General features: G+C 40.3%; 1 protein-coding gene across 9 annotated transcripts in view; it reads left to right on the forward strand.

The window, feature by feature from the left end:
* The window catches only part of SGMS1 (sphingomyelin synthase 1), a 312,849-nt gene that overhangs the window by 36,290 nt on the left and 261,300 nt on the right, over positions 1-15,259 (forward strand). The gene's annotated exons all lie outside the window — the stretch shown is intronic.

Consider the following 15,259-nt stretch of genomic DNA (forward strand, 5'->3'; position numbering starts at 1 on the left):
TGGGAGGATCGCTTGAGCCCACAAAGTCGAGGCTGCAGTGAGCTGTGATGGAGCCACCGCACTCCAGCCTGGGTGACAGACAAGACCCTGTCTCAAAAAACAAAATCCAAAACCATTTTTAATAGCAAGAACCTGTCTACAAAAAATTAAAAATTTAGCCAGTCATGGTGGCACATACCTATAGTCCTAGCTACTTGGGAGGTTGAGGTGGGAGGATCACTTGAGCCCAGGAGTTGGAGGGTGTAGTTAGCTATGATTATGCCACTGTACTCCAGGCTGGGTGACAGTGAGTCCCACTCTCTGTCTCTCTCCCTCTGTGTGTGATTATGTAATCTACCCATCCCTGCTATGGCTGATGTTTCAAGTTTAGGTCAGTGGCTCTGATCACCAGCCTCACCTTCTCCCTGATCAGGATTCACAAGTAGACCAGGGCTGGGCCTGGTGGCTCATGCCTGTAATCCCAGCACTTTGGGAGGCCGAGGTGGGTGTATCATTTGAAGTCAGGAGTTCAAGACCAGCCTGGCCAACATAGTGAAACCCTGTCTCTACTAAAAATACAAAAATTAGCTGAGCGGTAGTGGCATGTGCCAGTAATCCCAGCTACTTGGGAGGCTGAGGCAGGAGAATCACTTGAGCCTGGGAGGTGGAGGTTATGGTGAGCCGAGGTTGTACCTCTGCAGTCCAGTCTGGGTGACAGAGTGGGACCCTGTCTCAAAAAAAAAAAAAAACAAAAAAACAAAAAATAGTAGACCAGTCTCTGTGCTCTAATGTGATCAAAGGTCTTAGTTGATGTTTTAAACTTAAACTTGTAGGAGAATGTGGAAAGAATATGAGTGGTACTGTGAAGTTGAGGTTATATAGGTTAATATATTAAAATCAGCATTACAGAGATTAAAAATGATTCCCAGCCTCATAATTTGACTACCTGCATTGAAACTTTACTTAAAATCTCAAAGATATGTTCAGCTATGATTACAGTTATAGATCGTTATGCGTTATAGCCAATTACACCATCAGTTATCTGTGGTTTTTGCAAGATGGCTGTCGACTATTCTCCTTTCCAATCTCAGTTACTATTTATTTATAGTATCTTCCTCAGGTGGTCCCTGTGTATCTAAGCATTGCTTTACAGACATTTGTGTATATAAGGTTGCCTATTTAGAGTATATTTTAAAGGAAGTCTATTTAAGTGAGCCATTGAGGGCAGCAGTGGCTTCTTATACTCTCATTTCTGATTTAGAACAAAAGGTCAGTGATAGCAGTAAAGGTTCTTCAAAAGATACTGGGATTCAGAAGGAGTTGTGTCTGGAATCATGGGTAGCTCAGAATGATTGAGTTTGCTTTTTTATTCTTTGGCCTCTGTATGGTTATACTTTGAAAAGACAGGGAGGAGTGAGTGGGACTCCACGTGAGGCAAAGGGGACTTTGAAGGATGAATGAAGGGAAGACATATGGGGCCCTGTCTAGTCCTAGACCACTGAGATATGGTGATTTAAAAAAACTTTCTACTGAACTAGAAGATACATACAGAAAATAGACATATTATAAGTGTATAGCTCAATATAACTCCACAGATTGAACACATCCATGTAACCAGCACCCAGATTAAGAAATAGAGCATGACTAACACAATCTCATGCTTCCTTTTAGACACTTCGGTTGACTCTTAAATAGTTTGGGGATGAGGGGTGCAGTTGAAAATCCAAGTATAATTTTGTCTCCCTGAAAATGTAACTACTAATAGCCTACTGTTGACTGGAAGCCTTACTGACTTACTACATAACGACACACACACACACACACACACACACACACACACACACACACACACACCTTTTGAGACAGAGTCTTGCTCTGTTGCCCAGGCTGGAGTGCAGTGGCATGATCTCGGCTCACTGCAACCTCTACCTCCCGGGTTCAAGCGATTCTTCCTCCCGAGTAGCTGGGATTACAGGCGCGTGCCACCACGCTGGGCTAATTTTTGTATTTTTAGTAGAGATGGGGTTTCACCATATTGGCCAGGCTGGTCTCGAACCCCTGACCTGGTGATCCACCCGCCTTGGCCTCCCAAAGTGCTAGAATTACAGGTGTGAGCCACCGTGCCCGACCAATGACATATATTTTATGCATTCACAGCATGCCTCACATTTCCTTATTTTTTTTTTTTTCTATTTCTAGGCTATGTGGTTTATCTGTGAGTTTTTTCAAATTGTTGCAAATCTCCAAAAAATTTTCCAATGTGTTTATTGAAAAAAATCTGCCTTTAAGTGGCCCCTTACAGTTCAAACCAGTGTTGTTCAGGAGTCAACTGTACCCTTGCTCCGTGGATGACTACTCTCTTGACTTCTAGGAGCATAAATTAGTTTTGCATATGTCTTTTCTTTGTGTATGTGTATGTGTAATATATAACGCAGATTGTACTCTTTTGTGTCTGGCTTCTCTCATTCAACAGCATATTAGATTCCTGCATATTATTGCATATAGTTTAGTTATATTACTCATTTTCATTGCTATAGAGCATTCCATTGTGGGAGAACATAACTATTTATTTATTTTACTAGATGTGGGTAATTGTTTGGGTTTACCCATCCAGGGCACCCTCCAGAGGAAATGGGAATTAAACAAGGTTTTCTCCTCATCGTGGTTATAGTGGAGGTAGTACCAGCTTGTGCCCAGCTTCTGCTGTGATATGAGGGAGGAATCCAGACAGCAGCGAGAAGATTGAGACACACTTGGGAGAATTGGGTGTGGTTTCATCAGTCCTGTGCTGATTCCTGCTGGTCTTCCTGTGACTCACCGTGTCCCTTCTCACATCGTTCCCTACCGGCACATGTTTTCTACGTCCTCTTCTCTGCTATTATTACTCTCCCTACAGCCCCTCCAAGGAGACTGTGCAGAACATATCAAACAACAGGCAATCGATGAATATTTAAAGTTCATTAGGTGTTGATATTAAGTGTTAGGTGAGGGGCAAAGAGTTGAATGTTTTGGGCTTGCCCTTGAGGAGCCTGTAGTATAGTTATCAATTCACAGGTATGGCTGTGGGCCACATCCCTGGAAGCCAGTTGTACTGTAGAGTTCAGGGATGTAAATTCAGAGGCTTACATGGACCAGGCTGGTAATGTGACTGAAATGAATGGGGTTGCTTATAAGGAGTGATGGGCATGGTGGAGAGCAAATATATATCCTCTGCCCAAATATCAACCCAACAAACTCTGTCCAGCTTGATTTAGCAAGTCCACCACTTTCCAACCTTTAGAGAGTAGAGTCTTCATTGTATAATAAGAAAATGCTCCTCAGAGGATTTGGGTGTTTTTATGGGCAAATTCTGTTTTTATAAATAAAGTTTTATTCAAAAAATTATGCTCATTTGTTTACATATTTTGCTAAAACTGCAGAGTTGAATAGTTGCAAAAGAGACCAGGTTTGATTAGTTGCAACAGTGACCATATGGCTTACAAAGCCTAAAATATTTACCATCTAGCCCTTTATAAAAAAGTTTGCCAGCTCCTGCTTTACTTCATAAAAGCAAGGACATAGTAATCATAACCTCTGTAGTCATGTAATAATCTGAGCCCATTAAATTTAGTGTTAATGTTCTCATTCATGTATTCATCCAACGCATATTTACAGAGTGCCTATTGTATTTCAGGCATAAAATAGTGATAATCAGATATGGTTCTTGGTCTTGAGTTTAAGAGAGGCTCTTCTATCACTTCTTGGCCTTTTGGCTAAGATCAAGTATAGTAAAAGAGTCTCCTATGAATTTGAAATTCCATTCTATGATTGTACTTTCTATAAATCAAAAATATGACATCGTGGTGTGGGGGCATCCCCCGTCAACTCTTCTAGTTATGCAGGTAGTGCATTTCCGTGTGCACCAGCCACATGGGGCTTATTCTCAGCATTGCAGTTTTTAGAATAAAAAGTATAATATGGAAATGAACTAAAAATCCTCAACTTGAAACTATTATGTCAGCTATCTTTATTTATTTTATAAACTTGATAAACACTCTACATAATTTGATTTTTTGCTTCAGTAATGAGGAGTATGAAATGTGATGTTTGCACAATTACTGTAGTTTTAAATGTCCTTATTGTTTACATGTGGTAATCCCAGACTGTTTGAAGGTAGCCATGTCTGGAGGAGGGCTGATGAGTTTTGAAGTGCTTACTAAAGCAAGCCAAGCAGACAGCCAGTCTTGTGCTACTTTAGTAATAAATATCAATAGAAACAGCAGCCAACCAAGTTAATAGAGTTTGGATAATAAAGTTTGGAGTGCAGCATAACAGATTAATCTAGCTCTGTTCGTGTGCTTATCTATTTGCTTATCAAAGTCATAAAAGTTTGTTTCTTCTTGATAGGATATAGGTGCGTTGTAATGAACATATAAAATACAGAAGTATTTTTTTACAATAAGGAATTTGAAACTTGTTTTTAACATCTTTTAAACCTGTGTAGCATTTTCATATGTGCTTGTATATATATTATGGGTGAACAGTGAGGTTGTGAGTGACTGCCCATTCACCACCCCTAGACTGTCCTCAGACCAATGTAAAGGAAGCAAGTGAAACAATATCAGTGAGCCATCTTCAGCCACGATGGCTGCATCATTGCCTTCTTCCAGCCTGAGAGGTCTTTCAGGAAGTAGGAATTTGTTTGGATGTTGTAGTTGCAGTTATTTAGCTATGTGCGGTAATTCAAAGATGTGAAATGCAGGAAGCCCTGGTCATACTTACACATGGATTTGGGAGCCATCAGACATCAAATGGGATGCTGTTTGTCACCTTTTGAGGCAGTAATCTGGGTGACCCGCAGTGCTTTCCTCTGAAATCTTAGGCTTCTGAATAAACCACAGGGAAGGAATGTGAACTGGTACAATGAATAGCTTAATGAATGTGATGAAAACTCTAAACTGGTTTGTTTTGTTGTCAAAGTTAATAAAGTTAAGGTGTAGTTGATCTTCTTCTTCTTTTTTTTTTTTTTGAGACGGAGTCTCCCACTGTCGCCCAGGTTGGAGTGCAGTGGCACAATCTCCACTCACTACAACCTCTGCCTCCCGGGTTCAAGTGATTCTCCTGCTTCAGCCTGCCGAGTAGCTGGGAATACAGATGTGAGCCACTGCTCCCGGCCAATCTTCTTTAGGAGGACGAAATGATTTATAGCCATTCATGTCTTCTACTTTTGGTGTTTAAAATGTTTTAAAGAATTCAATCCTATTCTTTTTAGTAATTCTATATGGATAGTTGTTTAGAGGAAAAACAAGAATTGAGAAGGCTGAGAAAATAAATATCACAGTTGTTTTCTTACAAAGCTGGAAACTGTAGGCTTAGTTCTTTTTATTAAAAATGAAATTTTCTGAAACAAATGTTGTGATAGGCCAAATCCCTTGTTCTGTGGCATTGGGGAAAATGAAGTCTGTTCTAAATAATGTGGAGTTATCTTGTCAGGAAGTCCAGCCTCAGAATGTTGCTTTGTCAAGGCTAACCAATTAAAATTTACTTTAATAGTCCTCAAATTTTATTTTTAGAGAGGAGAAAGTATTGAAGGTATAGGTAAATATAGCTTGATAGAACAGAGTGCCTTGGTTGCAAGTGACAGAAAACCCAATTCAAACTGTCTCAAGTGAAAAAATCTATGGGCTTAAGTAATTGCAAATCTAAGGATTGGATCTGCCTTCAGGAGGGGCTAGACTAAGGATCAAAATGATGTCATGAGGATTCATCTTGGCTACATGTTTTTGGGCTCTGAATGGAGACTTCTAGCAGCTTCAGGTTTGCTTAATTACAAACAACCTTCCTGGTCATGATGAGTCATGCGCCTCGTGCTGGACCAGTGGCTGTGGCCAGGGATATTGGCCTGTTCCGATTGGATAGCCAGATCATGTGCTTCACTCCAGGGCCTGAGGTCAGCACATCTTCTGCGGAAGATGAAGCATAAATTGATGATAGGTGGGAATGGTTCCCTGCGGAGGTGAATCATGGCAGTTACCAAGAGGATTGGGGGTGCTGGGAGGTATATTGATTATTATGATTATTATTAATGTATCTTTTAATGGTTTGAAAAGCATTTTCAGGTGTATTCTTGTTTGACCTTTGGAGGTATTGGGGAGACAGCATAAAGAAGTGATAAAAACATGGATTCTGGGGCTAGACTAGATTCAGTTATTAGCTTGCATGAGCTTTTGACCAATTACTTAACCTCTTTGTATCTCAATTTTCTCAGGTGCGCAATGGGGATAAAGGTATTTACCTAAAAGAGTTCTGAGAAGGATCAAATTAATGGGCATTTGCAGGGCACTTAGAATAGTGCCTCATGCACGCTAGCCTCTCTATCCCTTGTTATTACTGTTAAACTTTAAAGCTGTTCTGCTGGCAGGGGAACAAGTGTCCTCTTCATTTGACAGACGAGGAAGTTCAGACTCACACGTCCTGTAAGAGTCAACACTGGTTTGGACCTGACTTCTTCCCTGTCCCCGCACTTGCCTCTGTGTTATGATTGTGGGGCATTTAGGTTAGTAATAAATGAAGGAAGCAGAGAGGGAAAAAGCACTAGAAAGCAGGCCTGCGTGTACAAGAAAGGCAGTGTTTCTGTGTATTCCACTTGAACGTTGGCCTTAGCTTCCCGCATGAAGGGTGCCCCCAGGAACATTTAAGGGAACATTCCTAAGAAGAAATTGTTCCATCCTGCCGGGCACATGCTTGGGAAAATCAACCATATCCAGGGTGGGCACTTGCTTGGGAAATGTTTGCTGATGGTTTAATCAGATCCAGTATTCTGAGTCAGAGGAGACAAAGCTTTTTGTGGTCGGGAGGTGACTTGAACCCGTCAGTATGGTGTGAGGACAGAATTACTCACTCTGAGAGGTTTGAACCACTGCAGAGTGCTGCTCTCACAACCGCCAGCAAGTTCTGTCTACAAATAGATGCCATTTTCCTCATTAGGAATATTTTCCTACAGTTGTTGAGAATGTTTTGTGGGGAAATTATTCAAATGACTTAATGAAGGAGTTTTTTTTCTTGAGACTCAGATGTTGGTATGGCCCAGACATCTAGGGAGGGTCTTGTTGCTCTCTGAGGACAACAGTGATTTCTTCGTTAAGTAAGTATTACTTACTGTGGACTCAGGACACTGGCAGCTTAAAGTATTTGTGAGTAATCTCTGATACGCTCCCAAGCTATGCAGCTATGAAAGCAAGGAAAAACTTAGCAGAAAACACACAATTTTGGTGCTCTCTGCTGTGCTTTTGAAGAAAAGTGGTAGTTGCCATTCAGCATTCACAAACCTTGCTGGAGGGCCAGAGCCTCTTCTTCACTGCAGGACAGGCTCTGCCCTGTGGTTGCTGTTTCCTTGCGGATGGCCACTGTGCCTGGGATGTGGGAGTCTCAGATATTTCATAAATGGATCATGGCTTTGTCTTTTTTTTCAATTTATTTTGACAAGAAATTGTTTACCATGTAGATATCTTTAAGAACTTCACCTGTGAGTCCTGCATTACCTCTGTCTGGACACATCGCATTGTTTTTGTTGTTTCTTTAGATGGAGGATGTGGTGTCTGAGTATTGATTCCCACACCTGGCTTTACAATGATGTTTATATTCCGAAGAGCAACACCTATTCAGAGAATAAAGGGATTAGCTACTTATGCTAGAGAAATGATCCTAGGTTTGCCAAATATTTGTGGGAATTATAATAGATTCTTAGATGTAATCCCACTTATTTTGTTCTTAGCTCCTTGGGAGTCTTTTGCCTTGCTGCATAGTCAGGGATTGAATATTAATAGTTCCTTCCTTGCCCTTAACCTGACCCCATGTTACCTCTGAGAAAACAAGGTCAACCTTATTTCCTGTAATGTCAGCAACAAAAGCAACAACATTATTATTCATTATGTGATAGGCACCACTCTGAGTTCTTTTGTTGGTTATCCTATTTCATATTCTCCAGAACTCTGTGATCATTATTCTATAGGTGAGGAAATTGAGGTATAACCTGTGGTCTCAGGATATGGCTGAGTGGCACAGGTCTGCTCTTAGCATCACAGACACTGTACTGCCGACTGGTGTGACCAGGGTCCAGTCCAGGGTCTCTACCACTGGCTGCACGTTAGAATCACCCTGAGGGGATTTTCAAAGCACTGAATGTGCAGTTCCATAACTCCCTGCCCCTTACATTCTTGTTTACTTGGTCTGGGGTCTCAGAGGAGGTTGCTGTGCATTCAGTACTGAGAATATTTTTGAACTAGAGCAACAGCTCTTAAAATTTGGTTCCTGGGATGGCAATATCAGGTAACTTGTTAGAAGAAGAAATTCTTAGGTCCCACCCAGACCTACTGAATTGAAACTCCGGGGGTAGGGTGTAGTGATCAGTGTTTTAACAAGTCTTGCAAGTGATTCTTTTTTTAAAAAAATATTGTAGTAAAAACGAACAACATAAAATTTGCCATCTTAACTGTTTTTAAGTGTATGATTCACTAGCGTTAAGCACGTTCATATTGTTGTGCAACAGATCTCCAGAACTTTTTCACCTTGCAAATCTGAAACTCCATACCCATTAAAACCCGTTAAACAACTCCCCTTTCTCCCTCCTGTAACCCCTGGTAGGAACCATTCTGCTTTTTGTTTTCATGAACTTGACTACTTCACATACTTCGTCTAGGTGGAACTCTAAGTGATTCTTAGGCATGTTCAAGTGTGAGAGCCACTGAACTCCAAAACTCAATTTGGCTCATCTCTCTGCAGTTGCCCACTCACATCATTAATATCAACCATATTGTAAATCCCGCACTCCTGTGCATGCCCTGCTCTTTCTAGTCCTGTGTCTGCCACCTTGTTGTTCTGTCACTTCGATCAAGTTACTTAATTTCCCTGCGGTGATTCCCTTGTCTCTATAAGTGAGGGTTGGGGGATAGGGGGGCGGGTGGCAGGGACCCTAACTTGCAGAGCTGTGGTAAATGTTAAATCATTAGACACGTGTGAAAGTAATTTGTAAGTTGTCAGGTGGTGTAATAAAGAAATATTAGGTATAGATTGTAAACGTCGACTCTTTTTAAATTGTAGGTTTTGTTTTTATTGCAGTCATACACCTTCGTTGTTTTAAAGGATTCCATAGTTCCACAAGGCCTCTTGCGAAAGACTTAAGTTCCTGTTATGCTTGTTTCTCTTCCTCCTCCCCCATTTCTTATCTGGTGTTTACAGTGTGTAAACAGGATTCACAGATGTGCTGGGTAATGTAGTATAGTTCGATTACTTTAAATTTTCTCTACACACACAAATTGTGTTTTCCTTGGATTTAGTAATTGTGTCTTTTAAAGTTTTTCTATGCACTCCCCACTACTTTAACCACAAACAGCCTTCTATGTGAATTTCCTCTTAATATTTTAAGCCATATCAGCTATCTTATCAATTACATCTTAGAGAAATCTTACCTGGAGTCTCACGCTTTGCTCTAGTCCAGACCACTTGCTCTCTAGGCCTGCTGTGCACCACATCTTGGGATCCTCTCTTTAATACTTTCCTGGGAATTTCTTGTATGTTACCTATGTATTGGATTCCCAATTTCCCTCATCCCATATTCTCTTCTTTCTTGGTTTACTGCTGTATTTGGACGGAGCACATTTTCTGGAAGTGTCCTAGAAAATTTCATATGGGAGGTAAGACTTTTGAGTTGTTATATATCTGAGACTGTCACATTCACGTTTAATTTATAGCGTGGCTGGGGATAGAATTGTAGGTTTTTAATCACTGAGCTTCAGAATGGTGAAGACATTGCTCATTATCTTTTAGTATCTAGTATTGATTTTGAGAAGGCTAAGACTGTCTCCCAGTCCTTTGTAGGTGACTTCATTTTTCTTCCTTTTTTTCTCTCAGGTTTTTAGTTCTTCTCTTTATTTTCAGTGTTCTGAAATTTCATAATATTCCTTGGTGGGGTCTATTTTCATTTCTTGGAAACTTGAATTGTTCATTTTTAGAAATTTTCTTGAAATGTATCATTGTCGAATTCCCCCCTCTGTTTTCTCTGTTCTTTCTTTCTGTAATTCTATTAGATGTTGACTTACTGTCTTAGGACAGCCTTACCTTTTCTTCCGCTTTTCACATCTGCTTTTCAGCTGTATTCTTAGGATATTTCCTACGTTTACCTTGTAATCCTTCTATTCAATTTTTCATGTTTGTTATAATTTTTTTTTTTTTTTTTTTTGAGACGGAGTCTGGCTCTGTCGCCCAGGCTGGAGTGTAGTGGCCGGATCTCAGCTCACTGCAAGCTCCGCCTCCCAGGTTCACGCCATTCTCCTGTCTCAGCCTCCCGAGTAGCGGGACTACAGGCGCCCGCCACCTCACCCGGCTAGTTTTTTTTTTTTTTTTTTGTATTTTTTTAGTAGAGACGGGGTTTCCCCATGTTAGCCAGGATGGTCTCGATCTCCTGATTTTATGATCCGCCCGTCTCGGCCTCCCAAAGTGCTGGGATTACAGGCTTGAGCCACCGCGCCCGGCCTGTTATAATTTTTTAAAAAATTTTTTGACAGTTTTTAAATTCTCTGCTTTTATTGTACAGAATCCTACTATTTCATGAAAGTATTTTCTTTAGTTCTCTGAGGAGGTTAATGATTATTTTTTAAGCTTTTTTGCGTATTTTTTATTTCCTTCAAGTTGCTTTTTTCCTCTGTTTCTGTCCTTCATGTTAGATATTTTCTTTATGATCTTTGAATGTCCATTCATGATTAAGAATGTGGCTTTACAAACTGGAAGATTTGGCTTCTTTGGGCCTAAGTTAGTTGTTATCATCTATCAGATTTCCGGCTTTAAAAAGCTTAACATTTTAATCTTTGCTCCTATTGTCTTTGTCCTTGTAGATTTATGCATTTAAAAAGAAATGATTTTGTGGTATTGGGGTTTTAGGAGGGAGAGGAGCTGAATATGTGTGTTCATCCACTGTCTTTAACTGGAAGTCACTATAGAAGTCATAAAAAAAATCCAGGTCAGAATGTGTAGCGCTGGCATTTGCTCAGACACATACCTGCGGTGGTGAGCATTAGCTTGGTGTTCTTTTATTTTTTAAAACATGGTATATATTTAGATGGTCTCAGCAGAGATCTTGACTTTCTTGTTAACTGTGCAGCAGCTGCTTCTTTTTCTCAGCTAAGAGCTTTTATTTCAGGTGTTAAAATACCAATAAATTTATAAATGATAATTGGGCCTTGTGATAAAAAATAAGAATTATAGAAAAAAAAATCCTTATTGATGTTCCTGAAAGGAATTTTCCAAGGGTAAGCATATAATCCTTAGATTAAAATGCAGCTGACACATTAAGTCTTCTTACATGAAAAGCTGAATTAATAAGTTTTAATGCCATTTGTCCTTGACCACCCACAAAGGGCATTCCTGCAGGCTAAAGAGACTGAACATAAATACAGCAAAGGGAGCGGGGCTGTATTTTGATCCCTTATAAATGCTTCAATGAAGCATTCAGGCTCAGACCATCAGAGAATAGGTAAAAAGCTACTGTTAGCCTTTCTGATAGCAGGTCTCTGCAAAAATTAATCAGTTTTAGGAGAGCAGAGTGGTTCTTTTACTATAGGCTAACTGACCTTTCATTATTTCATGATCTGCTTCTTGAGGTGATAAGCTCAGTTGCTTCTTGCCTTTTCTGAATGTTGGATATATCCTCTGTCAAATACCAATCCTTCCTTCTAGCTTACTGGAGCACAGCCCCTCAGATGAGTGCCTTAGTTATTGTGTAGTAACCAAGATGGTCATTTCTGGCCTTGGCACTGATTAGATAACAGAAGTCCCCTTCACAAGCTTCGCAGCTCTGTGCTGTAGCAGCCCTTTAATAGCTGTAACTTCACCACTGGGAAAGGAAAGGAAAGCTTCTCTGCTTTCATGCTGATTGCTATGGAAGCGTGCCCAAGATACTTCCCCTTGGATGTGCAGGGCTGTGTGCAAAACAGAGAAATTGCTTTCCACTTAAAAGCATCGGCCTGTTATTACTCTATGAACCTTTGAGGAAATCAGATTCAGAGGTTTCCTAAATATAGAAAGTTCCTTTCTCTCGTTATTAAAGCCGCAAACAATCTAGGGGTAATTTTTTGTATTATTTTGAGGTTGCACTAAAATTAAGAGGAAGGACAGCACTGCAGAGATGCCTGGTTGTTTGTTGGGTTTCTTAAAAGGACTAAATATAAATAAATTATGAATTCTTGCACATTAGGAAAGGGACCCTTTTTTTGTTTGTTTAATTAGCTACTCCTCCCTTTCTCTGTACTTGTTTTATGTCTTCTGCATGCTCTCAAAATCTGTCTTCTTGTTCCTAATGTATATGGTATTGAAATGAACTGTAGGAGCTCTGTCCATTACTTAGAAGACATAGACAAGGGTTTTTATTGCTAAGAGGGAGCCATGCAGAAGATGACAAATTAACTGATTATCACCCAGCTTGGGTTTTCCTGAGCTGTGTCATCCCCGTTGATCATCATGGTTGCTGCCTCTACCACAAGTGCACTTTTAAAGCTCCAGCCCAAGCAAGTTACCCCTAGCTTAATGGAAGCCGCCTGAGTCTTCCAAAAGACTCCTCTGAATTCTAAGGACCAAGCAAAGAAACTAAACCTTTTTTTATGATAAAGAAAACTATCACTATTCTTTGTAGAAGCTACTAGTTTCTGATCTTGCCTAGAACTAGTTCACTCCCAGGGCTTTAAGTACCAGCTCTATGCAGTATTTATAGATAACAGGATAAAAGAGCCAAGGAAGAACCAAATACTTACAGTTTCCAAGTAGATTTAGATTATTTGCCCATAGGACAACCATTGTTTAACATTCTTTTCTTTTGCCACCGTGGTGTTGGCACTTTGTATGTGGCAATTATAATTTGGATTCTTTAACACACTTCTGTTGGCAGAAGCTTATGTATATACATTGTGGTGCAGTGGGTGACATCAAAAGTGCTTTCAGGCAATGAAGGGTTGCTCTTATGACATAGATGATTTTCTGATTCAAAACATTTGTGAGCTATTATGAGACAGACAACAGTCTTGTCATTAGTCATTTGACATTGTCATGAATAGGCCCCTCATCTAGTTGAGAATTCACGTACCCAGCTTTTCTATGGGAAAAATTGTTCTTCAGACAGAGCGTGAATGAAATATTCTATCTATTATGGGACTCCCCCTGCTTTTGGAGGGGGATGAGAAGAAAGGGTGGCATTTATGGAATTTGGCTATTCTGCCAAAAGGGGCATGCTCCTCCAGTGGCAGCTGTGGTGGCTGCTGGGAGGAAAGTGGGGACAAGGGTGACTCTGAGATGAGTGTACCTGATGAGGGGCTTCAGAGGTTGCTGGCTTTTCACAAGAGACCTCAGTATATGATCCCTATGTGGAGGTCACAGTTATGACATTATCTAAGAGATTTACTGTTGGATCTCTAATGAGGATGAACTGGCCATTGTGTTTAAAGAAGTTGGGTCTCACCTGCAGGGTGAGCTTCCTCAGCACATTCATTACCTCTCTTCTCAGTGGGTACCTCATGGATCAGAAGCTGGGGCCGAGTGAAAGTGTTAGGTGGTTGGTGTGGTTCCCATCTCCTGCTTGTCTTTTGCTGGCACAGTGTCTGCAGGTCCCACTCTCTCTAACATGGGAAGTGATGCCGGAGGGAAAGGAAGAGGCAAGGCAGATACCACTGAGGTTGGTGCTGTAGTGGACATAGCTCAGGCAGGATGCCAATGGGGCTAGGGTTCTGGGAGTAAAACAGCTCTGGGACGATCAGAATCATGTGTTAACGTGAACAGTTATACTTCTTTGCTTTTTTTCTCTTTTGATTTTCTGTGGAACTTAAAAAGCCTTTCAGAAGGCATTGGAAAGGTTTTTGTTTATGCTTGGGCCATAGCTTTCTTGCTTTTGTTTTTTTCCCTAGCCTTAGTGAGGTATAATTTGTATACAAAAACCTTCACATAATTAATTTATACAATTTGATGAGTTTGGACGTATGTATACACTTTTATTACCACCACCACAGTTGAGATAATAAACATATCCATCACCTCCAAAAGTTTCCTGTGTCCTGTGTGTGTGGGGGGAGGAGGGTGATGGAGGTAAGAACACTTAATGTGAGATACCCCCTCTTTTTAAAATTTATTTATTTTTTGAGACAGCATCTCACTGTCACCCAGGTTGGAATGCGGTGGCATGATCATGGCTCACTGCAGTCTGAAACTCCTGGGGTCGAGAGGTCCTCCTGCCTCAGCTTCCCAGGTAACTACAGGTGTACACCACCACACCTGGCTAATTTTTTTATTTTATAGAGATGGGGTCTTGCTAGGTTGCCTAGGCTGGTCTCGAACTCCTTGCCTCATGTGATCCACCCACCATGGCCTTCTAAAGCATTGGGATTATAGGCGTGAGCCACTGTGCCTGGCCCAGATATACCTTCTTAAATTTTTAAGTACACAATGTCTTATCATTAACTATAGACACTATGTTGTACACTATGTTGTACTATGTATGGAACTTACTCATTTCATTTCGTATGTAACTTCATATCTAGAGAACAACAGCTGCCCCTATCCACCCCCGTTCCCTGGTAATCATGTAATATTTGCCCTTCTGTGACTGACTTATTTCACTTAACATACGTCTTTCACATCTATCCATGTTGTTTCACATGGTTGAATTTTCTTCTTTTTTAAGGCTGAGTAATACTTTGTTATATATATATACCACATTTTCTTTTTAAAATGTTTATTCTTTTAATTGACATAGAATAATTATATGTACTTATGGGATACGTGGTGAGATTTCAATACATATAATGTGTTGTGATCAGATCAGGGTAATTAGCATATTCATCATTTGAAACATTTGTCATTTCTTTGTGTTGGGAACATTTAACATCTTCCTACAGTACCACATTTTTCTTTATCCATTCATCTGTTGATAGACATTTGTGTTGTTTCCATATCCTGGCTGTTGTGAATAATGTTGTGATAAACATGAACATGCAGGTATCTCCTTGAGATCCTGATTTCACTTCTTTTGGATATATACCCACAAGTGGGATCACTGGGTCATATGGCAGTTAGTTTTTAACTTTTTGAGAAATCTCTATCTTGCTTTCTATAGCAGTTGCAATTTACATTCCCACCAGTAGTGTGCAAGGGTTCCAACTTCTCCCTGACCTCACTAGCACTTGTTATCTTTTGTCTTTTAAATAATAGCCATTTTCACAGGTGTGAGGTGATATCTCATTGTGGTTTTGATTTGCATTTCCCTGAT

This window comes from Papio anubis, chromosome 11 (genome assembly GCF_008728515.1).
Source record: "Papio anubis isolate 15944 chromosome 11, Panubis1.0, whole genome shotgun sequence".
NCBI classification, from domain to species: domain Eukaryota; kingdom Metazoa; phylum Chordata; class Mammalia; order Primates; family Cercopithecidae; genus Papio; species Papio anubis.